Genomic DNA, 14,962 nt, shown 5'->3' on the forward strand with positions numbered 1-14,962 from the left:
ACAGTATTGAGATGTTCAGGGAGCTTTTAAATTAGAAACAGAATATTGTCCTGTTCTCAGAATGATGAATATCTATTTGTGTTATTTTCTGTCCAGAAAATATTAAACCAAAATTTATAGCAGATGAGTAAGTGCACACTGTTGGGTTTTCATTTTGGGGTGGGTTTTTTTGGGTTTTTTTTGTTTTGTTTTGGTTTTTTTTTTAGCCATGTTGAGGAGGTATGTGGTGAGGTGGTTCCGAGCGAAGGATGCTTGGGAGAAAGGTTACCCTCCTCAGGACAGAGTGCTCTTCTTTCTGCTGAAGTCTGAGAGAGGAGTTCATTGATCTCAATAATGAAGGCATTGAGAAGTCCTTCAGCAGAACCAGGGAGACCAAATTTGACATTTTGTGATGTATCTAAAGTTATTTGGCGAGAAGGAAGGAAATGGGGAAAAGATGTTGGGTAACAAACCACAATCTGCTAGACCTTGTTTAAACAGTAGGGATTGGGGAGGGGTGGGGGTTTTTTTCCCCTGTAGAGGGGGGTTTGGGTTTTTAATGTTTTTTTTATTTTTTAATTGAGAGGGGAAGCACTGTAATCTTTCATTCTCCCTTAGGTGGTCATCTTCCTTGACCATCAAGTTGATTTCAGCCAGAGGAAGAAAAGAATGAAATAGATGGGTAAAAATATTTAGATGCTATGCTCTGCTGTATTAACTGGCAGATTTTTTTACTATCAAAGAATACTTTAGCTTTCTTCATTGTTAGACACAAACTCGTCGTTCAGTGCAGTAGCCTTCAATTGGGTACATGTTAGAGTTCAATAAAATTTCAAGTTAAAAAAGTTCTAACCAGTCATCTTTATTTGGAAAATGAAGCATTTGTTATAATACAGATCCTTTGCATGTGTATTTAAAATAAGCTTTCTTGTTTTAAAAAAAAAAAAGTGATTCAAGTAACCAGTAATTAATCCCTTAAATACTATATTGCATAACTCTGTCATGCTCTGACAAATGCCATTTTAAAATAAAACTGCATGTTGTGTGTGTATATATTGACAGTCTTCCAGTGTACTTGTTAATAACAAGATTAAAGAGGAAGTGGCAGTGAATTTACAGTCTTTTCAAATAGGCCTGAAGGGGAGTATTCTCAAATGTTAGTCTTTGGAAAACAGGTGATTATACTGCTCATATTTATTTTTAATAAATGTTTTTCAAGTACTACTGTTTCGGAGCATCAGTACCAGATTGCCTGGTTACAATACGTATGCTGACATCTGTCTATTTTATAATTAAACATAGGCCTACTGTACATCAAGTATCTGAAATAGCTACAGCAAATATGAGTGCTGGTACTGTGTGTGTAGCCACTGAAACTTGTCATTCCTTTGTGCTCCTGTTATTTTTGTACTCTAAGCTAAACAGACTAACTGCTGCTAAGAAGCTGTCAGGGGATGCATGTCAAACACTAGGTGTATCATGCGATCAGACCAGTGCTGGGATCGAGAAGTCAGTAGTTGGAAGGGGGGAAATAAGTGACCTTTTTTCTCTCAACATTTTCTTTACACTGAAAGGAACAGATGAGTTTCTGAATTATTCACAGTACTGAAAGCTTATAATTGTTAGCAACAGTGGCAGCAGCAGAGTGTAGACGCAGGGGTTAGGTTTTTTGTTAAAATGCCCAATTCTGAAGCTCATCAAAGGATTCGTTTCACAAAACTGTCTCAGGGAATTTGGGTATTTAAGGTCTGTGGGAGTGAGGGCAGTTTCTTCCAAAGGATCAAGAAAGAGAATATTTTCTTCTTACATTTGTAAGAACCTCTGTTGCAATACAGGTTAATATTATCACAGGTCTTACGCAGTAATGGAACAAAGCAGCTCCGTGGAAAGGGTTTGTTGTTTCAGGAAATAATCTCCGTGAGTCAATTACAGTGTTAGTAATAAAGCATATCTTTTAACCACAGTACAATTACTAGATACATAAATTACCTATCTATTTAAACAAATAAACCAATTCCCATAGTAGTAAAATGTACTTCAAACAAAGATAGGCAGCAAGATTGTTTTGGTTATAACTATGTGATGGAAGGTAGGGCTTTTCTTTATGTCACATAGAGTTTTGCATACTTAAAATACAGACTGTTTATAGTTTCCTTGAAGTAGTTAGCTTTTAATGATACAATGTTTAAAATTCTTTCATTTCAGTAGGTCAAATTTAATACTATATTCTCTAAAGTTTCTTCTCCTTTTTTTATTCTTAAAGCTATTGATGCTTGTTATGAATTTGGAAGTGAGCACTTGGATGCAGTGTGTAATAATTATGCGATGATTTAGCATGCATGTCATTAGCATCTGACTGATGAGTGTTTGTCATAGGACACTATTGCCCAAATGAGAGCTTGTGTGGCAGCATCCATTACTATCATTACTCTCTACTACATGTTACTAAAGACAAAGGTTTTTTGCATATGGAGAGAGTAAGGAAAAAGAAATGGCAAGTGGCAGGAGAGCTAATCATCTATAGCTCTCAGGAACCCATGTTTTTTTTAAATCATCCAAAGCTTTTACAGTTCTCTATTTGCTTTTGAAACTATTCTTTGTGGATGGGAAGATGTGCTTTATTGATACACTCTGAATCTTCTTAAGATAAAAGGGCATATGCCATAGATAAAGAACTAAGAATTTCCTAGTAGTCCAGTTAACGTTTTAACAGTCTGATAGCCCATAGTAATGTAGAAAAGCCTCTTTAATAATACATTTAAAATTGTTAAACAAAACTTCCAAGTGCCTGCCCTTTTTTTGGTGTTATGCTCACCCTTCCAGTGTTCCTCTGGGTTGTGAGGGTGGAAACAAAATGGCGGCTGTGTGTGGGTGTTTCCACGAAGTCACCAGCGTTCCCTGCCCTCCACTGCAGGGAGCGTGGTGTTCGTGCTGGGGCTGGCTTCCTCCTTGACCTTGGTCCACTTGGGGCTGGTTTTATGCTTTATTGTAGCCTGCTTTATTCTTATCAATTCCCAGCTCAGGTTTTGAATGTCGCCCGAAAGCCTCCCCTGGCCTCAGCTGACATGAAAGGCTTCTCTCTCTGTTACCCAGTGACTACTGTGGGGCTTCAGACTTTCCCCCTGCTCTTTTCAGGGACAGGCTGGGCAATAATTGCTCAACCACCTGGCAACTGTTAAAACCGGCTGGGGTCAAGACAACCCCAGAGAGCTCCTGAGACCCTGCACTGCCAGGTTGGTGCCAAGCCTCTGGCCTTTCACTAGCATTGGCAAGAATCGTATTTATTGGGCTACTTTACATATAGAAATACAGTTAGATTAAAGCCTTCTGAAATCATGAGCATCTGGCTTATATTTCCTGTCTGAGAGAACAGTGTTGGTCAACACTACCAAATGCACTCAAACCAGACTGACTGAAGTAAGAGCTGCAGGTCAGAAAGTTCTTATTTAAACCTGGCTAAAAAGATCTTTTTTTTTTTTTTTTAAATGATGAAACAAAGTAGGTACAAGCAATATGCTAATGAAGTGCTGCCTATTTTCTCCAAACCCTATCTAAACTCCTTGTTGCTCTTCTGGCTTCGTGACTCTCCTGTGTGCCACACAAAGGCCCTGCTTCAGCAGGAGACGTGTGGGATGATCCCATGTGCGTTCGGGCCTCTTCAGTTGAGAAGCGCTGGAGCACAAGTTTGCTCCTCTGGCATATGCTTGAGGGCATCTGCAAAGGGGAGAGAAGTGAACACTATTACAGTTGCTATTGCCCTTCATCTTGCTTTTTTAAAAACATAAGAAAAGCTGTTCTGTTTGATTTCATTTTTTTTAATAAGTTTTAAACTGAATTTCTTGTAGGCATCTGCCAAATCTTGTTGGCTTCCTCTTCAGTCAATAAGGAGACATAGACTTCCTCAAAAGACTCCCAAGTCTTTTTTTTCTGTTGTTGCGTGAAAACCCAGACTCTAGAATTCTATCACCGGGATTCTGGCAAACGGTACTTTGCGAATCTGAATTACATCTCATTTGATGAAGCCAACCTGCTTCATGATTTTATGGATAAGGCATTCAGAGACTGACAGATTGCTTTCTAAGAAAACTGTATTGTGTCCTATCACAAGTGTGGTGCACACTGAACTGGTATGCCTAAACTTTCAGGGTTGACATCCTGGTGAGGTAAGATACTACTTCATTAGTTCCTTATATTGTAGCTGTTATTGAATCACTGTGACACAATCTCTAACAATTCTACTGGACAGTCAGTGCCCTTTAAATTAGTCACGTACCAGCCAGTAGTGTTTTGTTGTTGATGCCATGTCGTTGTGAACAGTAACTAAATGCTTAAATAGGAGGCGGAAGATGCAGCTTCACAGCAATGTTTTTGACTTGCTCATAGGCAGAACTTCTCTGTGAGGCAGTAGCTCCTGCTAAATCTGGCACCTGTGCCAAAAGCTACTATTTTCTCCTTCAGGTACACAGGAACGTAGCCCTGTGGGGATAACAGGTAAGACAATACAGAGCAATACATAGTTAGCAATATTTCACTATTATTAGTGATGCTGGCTTTGTTTCCATAACAAATTTCATTTTAATTGAGTAAATACATAAAAGGAATTTGGAGGTAATTAGTTTTATGTTTTTCTAGCTTTGAAGTCCAAAACCAGCATAGAATTTATCTCCGCAATGGCATTTTGCACATTTGACTAATTGCTTTGTCACCTAAATTTAAAGATTTCCACCCATGTTTATTTGAATGGGGGAGATTCCCCTGTTTTTTTTTCAGGGGAGGGGGAAAAGAGACTTTTTAAAAACTGAACTTACACAGTTATAAGAACATTCCTGCCTTGCCCCTTCCTCCAGTAACCCTGGTTATCTTGGTTTGGTCACTTTTACCATAAAGACCTCATTATTTTTAAGAGGCAAATTATTGGTATTAAAGTGTTTTGGAATACACAATTGCTAAAGGGGTAAGGGATTCAGGTTGGTGATGTAAATTTCCCAAGCTGGCTTGACTTAGGTTAGCTACATAGTGGTTTTTGTTACTTCAGATTCAAAAGAAGATGATTTCTAATAATACTTTCCCCACAGCATGTCCTTCATAGGTGCTTTTTATATATATGCATATATATACATAACACATTTGTTTTTATATGGATATATATTTATATACACACATACACATTTCACTGTCTTTGTAATGTTCAATTCAGCTTTTTAAGCATTAGGGAAGCAATATTTGCACATCAATTAAGATCTGAAGGTTATGTGCCTAGTCAGGCCACAGAGCTATAAAATGTCTCCTCACCTTTCCAATCTCTCTTTTACCTGCTTTGCTCTAGTCTCCATTACTGTATTTCAAACTGTGTGCAAGTCTGTCTTTCTCTATTACAGTTGTGCTTGGTGATTGTAGGTTTACTTGGGGTTTTTTTGTTTCGTTTGCACTATTTGCTGTCTGTGTGTGAGAATTCTTTGATTACATATACTTAAATTCAGTTATATGGAGATCCTAACTGATGTAAAGGAATATTAAGATTTCCTTTATCTCTCCTCTTCCCCCATGTGGAAGATAAGCTCCCTAAGTACTGGCATATATCCTATGTTAAATCTTTTTCTTTCTGACACCCGCTTCTTGGGAACCCCAATTAACTTGCACACACACAAATTGTTCCATGCAGCACAGCAAGGCAGTCTGTATGAATTGGAGGTGTGGAGTAGCCCATTCATTGTTCTCAGCTGAATGAGATGCTCCCCCCCGCCCTCCCTCTGAAAATGAGTATGTCCAGAGATGATAGCCAAGTGGTGTGAACCCCTTCATTCACCCTGCTGGGTGTGCTCATCCTTTCACCTGGACGCGTTAAGAGCCTATGATATTCATCAGACTGGCTCCAGTCTCAGGGCTTATCTACATCAGTGGTTTTAAAAGTGCACTCTTCTGTCAGCATTGCTGCATCTGCACAATAAATTTTGCTAGCTTAAGCTATGACTTCTAGCCATATTCAGACTTCTAGTAAATTCAGTTATGCTGGCAAAACTTTTCAGTACTCTCTCAGTACTGTGCATTTTTAAGCATGTTCCTCAGCTGTGCAAATAGAGACAAGATTTTGATCCCACCAAGTTCAGGTAGAGGTGCTGGGCTTTTTCTCCCTTTTCTGATGCCTGTGTTTCTTCAGTCCTGGCCCACCCCTCAGGAGCAGGAGAGAAAGAATTTTCCTAAAAGTTTAAATGCTTCTGAACATAGCTAATGCAGTTGAAGGAACTTCTCGGAGTTCCTACTATGCTATAGGGTCCTTCACTTTAGGATGGACTTGACCCTCTCTACTCCACTGCATAGATCAAGAAACCCCCCAGATACTGTCTTCTCATGCATCTCATGCCCTCTTTTTATTCCCACAAAAAATCTCAAGTATCAAGACAATTCAGGAAAAAGTTAATGCTTGGAAGAGCTTATACTGGAATGACATTGGTGTACTTAACTATACAGTCAGAAAATCACAAATAGTTTCATATTAGGTTTAAAGCCATGCAAATAATGAATTAGTAATACTTCCACTCTGTTTCGTATTAAAATGGAATTGGAAATATTTGAAACAGGGTGGAAATTAACTACCTGCTTATCCACCCAGGTAGTCCATATGAACTTCTCTGAGGCATCTTGACTTTCACTGTGGGAAAGATTGTCTTCCTTGTTCTGCTTGTGTTTCCCATGTCCTGTAAATGGGCGGAAGCCTGTAGTGTTCCTGACTTTCAGTCTTGCACCTGTGCTTGCTAAACTTACTTGGTAAGAAATACAATTACATGTGGTTTAGTTCTGGTGTAACTGAACTGCAGAGCTTCTCTGCAAACTCCGATCAAAAAGGATTTAGTTGATAATTGTTAAATATTTTCATTATTCAGTTACGGTTAATTGTCTGTGTGTTTTGAGTCCAACTTTCCATTTATTTTATTAAGAGACTTTTTTAAAGGATAGAAATGGCCCATCCTTTAAAGGTCATCTTTGGATCTGTTGAAGTGAACTGTTACTTTAGTTAGAAGGATTTTTAATCAATGAGTATATTAAGAAAATCTGAGTATTATCTTAAGTGGCAATTTCAAGGATTTAAAGAAGCAACTTCCCTCCCCTCTGAAAGCATAATGTGAAGCTGCTCAACACTTACTGTAGAAGCTTGTGCTGCTTTTGCAAAATTGGTATCTTCTGGCAGTGAAGCATTTTTCACAAGTTAAGACTGGCTTCTCTGAGATGTGAGCTCAGTGGACCAGGTGCTGTCATTGGGCTCTGCCAGCAGCAGCTCTGCTGCGTCCCTATCGTAGAAATTTGGCAGCATGTGGAAGCACAGCTGGGTGTCTTACCTACAGGTAACACATACCAGTGGAAGAGGAGGTCAGCAGGAGGTAGTTCTTTGTCCTACTTCCCCAGCTTCCTGAAGGAGGCTTTGCATTACCGAAGGTTAAATTGTTTGTTCTTTACGTACTGTTACCAGAGAGGATCTTCACTGGTGTTTGGGTAGGGCCATGCCAGAGTAGGCAGTGTGGATGCTTTTGGAGAGAAACATGGTCCTTTGAACAAAATTGCTAACTACTGTGGGGAATCCTGTGTCTCACATAGTTAGCCAAAGAAATTATTTTAAAATGCATTATTCTTTTGTTTGCCTTAATCGGAGTCTTATTTCTGTTGAAATTGGAGGCAAAACCTGGGATGTAAGAGTGGAATGGGGTGATTATAGGACAACAAATTTTTGTATGACCTTTGAGATAAGGCTAAAAATCTGATGCTATGAAAGGGTTGGTTTGAAAGGGGGTTAGAACAGGGATTACAGAAAGGAAGTGATCCAGCAGGGCAAACAACCTCCAGCCTTTACTGTCTGCTGATGTTGGATAGTGCTGAAGAAAAGACAATTAGAGGTTGTGACAAGAGGACACAGCTTGTGCAGAGAGGGAAGCAGGAACCTGGGGAGTATAGAGGAAGACATGACAGCTGATACAGTCTGAATAGATGGGATAGTTAAATACGGTAGTAGGGATTGCTAATGTAAACTTAATCAAGTTAAACAGTGCTTTACTACATGTTATGTAGGCATTAGTTAATAAATTTTCACATTGCTGTGTTAGGAGTAGTAAATGAATGTTGTGACACTATAAGTATACAGTATTCCTTGTGTTTCTGTGGGGATTTTTCATCATGTTTGGGACTTCTTGTTTGTGTCTGTGTGTTTTTGATTTGTTGCTGTTTTGAGAAAGGAAGTTGGGGGAGCAAGGGGATAAATTTGAACAAAACAGAGTTCTTGAGCATAAAAAAAATTGGCAGTGTGCCTTCCACCTTACTAGTCACTCTCTATTGAGGTGAGTCACGAAATAATTCTCCACACTTCCAGGCTGCAACAGTATCCTAATTATAATGTGACTGGGACTCAAAAATCTGGTTACCCGTCAGATCATTGTGAAGAGAAGAATCTTGTGAATGTCTCCTGTTTATGTGGAATTTCAGCTTTCACTATGAGAAGCTGTACATGGAAACCAAGGCTGATGGTGCATGTGCATCCCATGTCATGCAGCCACAGCAATAGCTTTAGCATCTACCCTTTGCTATTCTTTCTTCCCTCTCCTGTGTGTCCTCAATGACATCCTTATTGCAGTTTCCTCAGGTCCTCCTTTCGTTTTCAGACACCTTTACAATGATATTTTCAGCTCAGCCTTGTGACTGTATGCACAGCTCTTGCATGTCACATGTAATATACTTCATTTCCCTTATAGTGACTTGAGAGATGTACTATTTTTGAAACCTCACTACTGTCAAATTGTTTGAAATTAACTCTGAGTTGTTGAAGGGGGAGTTGAATGATCGACAGCCTGTTTAGATGGTGAAGCTGACATGCTGATAGCTTTGTTCTCCAAACAGAAATGCAGAAACCATTGTGCTGTGCTCTCTGCTTGGGGACTCGGGGACTGTTGCACCTTTGCTGATGCTCATGGCTTGTTACATGTTGTTCCTGTGTCAGGTTCTCCATCCCACTTGTTTTAGTTTTAAAACCCCCTAGATTTCTGTGGCTTTGTTCCAGAACAAAAGTGGACTATGCAGAAGAGCTCGGAACAGGTGCAAAAGTAAACTTGGGAGATACCATTCAAGAAGGAATTATACTAGCTTGAATCAGGAGACCATTGAGATAGATAGGTTGAGTAAAAACACGGAGGAAGGGGAATCGCGTAAGACATGGGGAGGGAAGGAGGTGATGGTATAAAGAATGGATTTTAGGTTTAAAGGAGTGGAGGAAAGTATGTAGGCCTTTATAGTTGCTGCTGAATAATGAATTACCCAGTGCTGACTCTCTCAGAGTTTATTACTTTGCTCTGAAGTAAATTAAGTACAAAGTTTCTCCCCTCTGAAGTTTTCTTTGTTCTCTTCCTCTGCTCATTTTTTCCTCTTTAAACTCTTCTCTCTTTCTAGGCTTGCTGTGTCACTTCTCCTCCCCAGTGTTGCCATACTGAGTGCTAATGATTCTGTCTCCCTCCGCTTTCTGTCCTGAGCTCATTTTGGTGTTCATTTTTTCTTTATACCACAGCATTTCTGCTCTGTTGACTTCCTTTGCCTCTCCATCTTTTCATCACATATTCTTACCCTCATTCTTTCTACAGGAGCACACCACATTATTTCACTCTTTTGGTCTTCGTGTTCTCTTTCTCACTTAGCGCTCTCAGCCCTTCAAGATAAAACACATCTTATTCGAATCCCCCAAATTAGAGGCAGACACTTGCTATCAAGATCAGAGATCATGACAGTTCCTGCAAACGATTCCTCCCAAGAAGAAACAGAAATTGTCAGTGTAACCCTGTACTGAGTTCCTCCGAAGAGGCTGTTCATGTTCACAAAGTAGTTTAGCCAGTGTCTTAGCCCTCCTCCCTTTCAAGTTATGTTTTTTCTTCAGGGCCTGCTTGGCAACTTAATAGCCAGTACAGCCCCAGGCTGTATGCACGCATAGACAACTTATGGCTATTTTCAGTTTTCTTTTCTGGACGTTTGCAGCCTTGCTGTGTGGAGGGCTTCCAGCAAGCAGAAATAGCTGTAGCTCCATCTCAAATGCTGCTGTATGGTCTTTGTACCCTCACAGGAAAATGTCATCCAGAGAAGTACTCCCTCCGCTCCCATCGTCACAGAGGGCGCATCATCTCTTTCTGCCCATATGAAGGAAGGCATGAGATGTTTTCCCTGGTTGGTTTTTTCTTTGTGGTTTTTTTTTTTTTTTCCATCCCCAGTTTCAATTTTAAGTAATGGCAGCGAAATTGTTGCATAAACATCAACCTCTGTGACTAACCGGGACCCCACAGAACTCTTTATCTTGCTAATTTTCCTGACTTTTACTACAAGAAACTTTTATAATGAACATGGAGTATGTTTATTTGTCGTTTATTCAGACTCTAATGAAGTTGAGATTTTTAGATAGACTATGGAAAGTACCCTTTTATTAACATTACATCCTGTGGTGATGGTAGATATGAGTGTTCTGTTCCCCTGACGGATGCAGAAAAATGCTTGAAGAATACACAATATTTTTTACTGGTCTTCCTTTTTCTTCTTTCTTCTCTCCCCTCACCTCTCCTTTTTCATTTGTAATTTAATTCTAAAACATAGGGTTAGTTAGTGACTTAAGGAGGCTTTTTTTAAATTTTAGTTTGTGAACTGTCTGTCTGACAGGCCATCTGTTTCCCACTCCCTCTTAAGAATGCTGACTTCAGATGCATCCTCTCTAGTTTCTGTGCTGGGAGACAGACTTTTAATATTAAGAAGTGAGTTTCTAGATATGATGACCTGAAATGTCCATGTATTAAGAGTCATCAGTTTGACTAATGGCACACCGTAGCTACAGATCATCCTAAGCACCTCTTCAAAGTGTCATTTTTCCAGCTCAGTTGATTTCTGACATATCTCACTTTATCAGCCATTGAAGTGGAAATTTCATCACTCTTTTATGCCTTTTGAGTTTTTCTTAGTATTTGTTTGTAATAGGTTTTATGGGTGATTAGTTGTGTGAATTGTGAGTATTTTTTGTGGACAGGAGATTTTCTTAATTTCTGCATATTGCAGTTAGGCTTTTTAATCTACTTGTTACGTCTGTCAGCTGAATTTGCTTTGTTCTTTTGCTATGAAGAGGCATGCAAGTACTATACCTAGTGCAAATTGTAACTGATGTAATATTTACATTAGTAAACAATTACAGATTAAAAGGGAATTATGATTAAATTAAAATAATGACACTTGCAGTGATGTATCTATTCAGCAGCACTACTTCAATGTTAGTTTCAGCAACTGTTGTCAATGCTGAGAATAGGCACCATCTTGACTGGCAGCCCATAAAATCCTTGTTTGGCATTCCTTATAACAGTATTTTGTACCCTGTTACTGTTCTTCTGTAACAAAGAAATCTACAAGTTTTATCCTCTCACTTTCAGAACCTTTTCTATCCAGCACTGTATATATTAAAATAATGACTCTTGTTATTCTCAGAACTAGTTCCATTCTTGCTTTGTATGTTTTGAGATGTCTAAAATGGATATACACATTGAAAGGGAATATAATACACACTATAGTAGATCTATAAATCGACCCAAGCAGTGACATAATCTTTTTCTATACAATTATCTCTTCAGTTTGGTAACAAACATCTTTTATTTCTTACCTTTTTACTACTTTGTGCCTATGTACTTTTTAGATAAAAAAGGGCATAAAATATTGAGGTATATTTAGACTTCTTAATCAGTTACCTTGTTGTTCACTGAACCAGGTTTAATGCTGGAAAAAGGTTCTCCAAGTGAGAGATGTGCAGGGAGCACTGTGTACGTTAGGCAGTATTGCCATCCTGTTGCCAAACTGTAATAACCCTTTGGGGAACTGGGAGTTGAAGCTGCTGAATTAAATGCAATAATTTTCCATAACAGTTTAAAAGGCCTGCAAGCATGCTAAACTTGTAGCTGGGTGTTTTAGATAACACTCTGTAGCATGACCCTAAAGCCTCATTTACATCTTGGCAATTAAAATATATACTACATTTTATGTCTGTTGTACTTCTCCTGTATTGCAGTGTAGGGCTTTAGTGTTGAGGCTTCTTTATTGTAAAAAAGGTAAGTAACTGGGTTTTTTTCCTTTTCGCTACAGTGACTTTATTTCACATTGTAATAGGTGACTAAGAGGAACTGCTGAAAGGCTGTCCTGGGGATGGTGAGCAATTGTATTGGGCATCACTTGTCTGGTTTTGGGTTTTACTTCTCTCTCTTTTTGTTATATTCCTTTTCATTACAATTATTATTATTGTATTTTAATATTATTTTTGTTATTACTATATTCTATTTTATCGTAGTTATTAAACTGTTGTTATCTCAACCCATGAGGTTTACTTTTTTCCAGATTCACCTCCCCATATGACTGGGGAGGTGTGAGCAAATGGCTGCCTGGTACTTAGTTCCTGGCTGGGGTTAAAACATGACAGCTCTCTACACCACTTAAGAGTAAAACAAAGAATTTTGATAATTCACTTGTTTTAATCATTATTTGTATGTACCTTATCTGACTTGGTAATTAAATATTGTGCTAAATGTGCTAATGATGTCAGAGCTCTTCAAAGCAGCCTGGCACATAAGCGAATGAGTTCTGTGGTCCCGTGACTTGGTCATGTGTGAGAAATACTTCTCTGGTTCTGCTGCTTCCCTTCTAAATTAAGTTAAAACAAATATGTAAGTATTAGTTTAAAAATAGGCATCTCCTCTTTATGGTTTTGAACTGTTCTTAAACTTCGGCGTGACACTGGGAAAGTGCAGTCTGACTGAGGCTGCAGACAGCTAAGCTATGTACACAAATGGGATGGGCATGACTATATAAGAGCTGACATGTCAGTCTGGTGATTAGCGTACGCTCTCCTGTTTAATCCAGATACGAGCCTGTAACATTCGACAGATCACTGAAGAGGTCACAGGAGATCCCAGTGCTCAGTGACACAGATGAGCATCCTCAGTTTTTATATTTAGAAAAGCAGTAGACAAACTTGAAGTAGTGTCATGCACCAGCGAAATCTTTTTCTGTTTTCTTCAGTATATGCAGGCCATTTCATGTTAGCGTTATAATATAACATGTAACAGTATTTAGCATGGCTGTTTTGATATTCTTTTGTGAGTGGGCGAGTTAGTAGTTCAATAGCTTTGTAAATATTGCTCTGTGAAAATTCTTTCATTTAATTGGAGCGAAGCTATTCGATGGACCATAAATATTGACATATGGGCAAAAATTACTTGCAGTTGAAGGCAAGTGTTTTTGTAACATGTCATAAAATAAATTTAATTTTATTTGGTTTAAAATTTTAATCTGATTTGTCAAAAAAACTGTTCATGCATCAAATTAGTTGCTGTGTTCCCTTGAGTATTGTACTCATTACCACTATTTCGTCTAAGCTTCTTCTAAAGCATAGTAAAAGAAAGCTAGTCAGTGCATTCGGGTAACTCCCCCTGGGATGCAGCTTTTATGTTACAGGAAACAGAGGAGAAGAAAAAATGAAATATCTTCAAATTTGTGCAACAGTGCTTCATTTAAATCTGAAGATTTGAGTGGGAAAACTTGTTAATATTTTAACTACAGTGATCTTTCTACAAAAGTAGCTACTACAGTGATCTTTGTAAGAAAGGAGCTGAGCAGATGCAGTAACTGACAGTTTGGGTTTTTTTTCTTAAAATGTTTCTCTCAATAATTGAAAATATTTCTCTAAAGTTGAAGGTTTGTTTGTTTGGGTTTTTTAAAAAGGTGGGGGGGAATTCTTGATGGGACAAGTCAGTCCTGCACAGTCTTGAGACTGTAAAACATCCCACTGCAGTAGTAAGACTTGTGGTTCTGATCTTGTAAAGCCATCTGCAAGTCTTCCTTTGTTTGACTTGTCATTGCTGGCTTACTAGTTAAACATTAACACTGATATCTATTTCTGCATTCTGCAAATATGTTTGTGTTCTCTCTTTCTGTTTGTGTTCTGATCATGGTAGAGAACATTTATTTGTAGACAGATCTTTAAGATAGCTTTTATTCTGTCTCCTTCTTTCAGATATGTGTATTAATTCACTTGTGAAATAATTTCAGAGGCATGAGCCTGAGGATGTTAAGTGTTTCCTAAAACTTGCTGAGAGATACTATTAATTTTTAAAGTTAAAGGTTACTGAAGGTATACAGGTGTATTGTATAAGACCAGATTCAAAAAGATCAGGTTCTTAAATCTTACAGGATTTTTTTTTCCCCAAAAAATGCCCACAAAAAAAATCCACTAGTCTTCATTATTGTGGCAGTATAATCACTGTTAAAGTGTCTCCATAATGTGGTGCTATTAAACAGCTTGTATTTTTTTAACCTTTTCATTGTTAGCGTGGAGAGGCGATAGATAACCCAGAAAACTGCCTTTTGAAGTTTTATTGAATTCATTGACTTCTGTGGGAAGCAGATCAGTACTTCCTCATGCTACAGCACAGATTAAATCTTTGAGGATTTTAGGTTGGTATAGTAACAAAGTACTGTGCAAAGAAGAGTTTGGGGGTTTTGTGGGTGTTTTTTTTGTTTGTTTTTTTTCTTTTTTTATACATTATAAAAGAGCTTGGAAACTTGGAAAAAAAAATCAAAATTATTCCATCTTTGATCTGTATGTCAGTTTTCCCGTGGTACAGTTTAGAGATGTTAGGAATTAGTGGCCCTTTAAAGTCATGAGACACTTACATGAAAGGGGAGATACGCTTCCACATGAAGTCTTTACACTGTAGAAGAATACCTGTGTGTATCTGCTAACAATGATTTTTAAAATCATGACTGAGTGTAGAGTTAATAAAACACAAAGTTTATAAAATGTCTAGAATATTGTTTTTACATGGAAAGAACTCGCATTCATTAGTCAAATATTTTGAAGTCTGAGCATTTCATATAAATTAAAAAGATGTGCTACATGGGCATGCAAACATCTGAATAGTCATAAATTTAATAAACTATTCTG

At 38.2% G+C, this 14,962-nt stretch overlaps 1 protein-coding gene across 9 annotated transcripts in view; it reads left to right on the forward strand.

Moving 5' to 3' along the window:
- TENM3 (teneurin transmembrane protein 3) overlaps positions 1-14,962 on the forward strand; it is a 478,347-nt gene that overhangs the window by 134,947 nt on the left and 328,438 nt on the right. The window contains exon 1 of one of the 9 annotated variants that reach the window (XM_049792510.1): positions 601-661. The exons of the other annotated variants lie outside the window; for them this stretch is intronic. The gene's annotated coding sequence lies outside the window, so the exon portion shown is untranslated. Of the gene's footprint in view, positions 1-600; positions 662-14,962 lie in introns of those variants that run through there. 9 annotated transcript variants of the gene reach the window in all.

This window comes from Accipiter gentilis, chromosome 3, assembly GCF_929443795.1.
Source record: "Accipiter gentilis chromosome 3, bAccGen1.1, whole genome shotgun sequence".
Classification (NCBI taxonomy): domain Eukaryota; kingdom Metazoa; phylum Chordata; class Aves; order Accipitriformes; family Accipitridae; genus Astur; species Astur gentilis.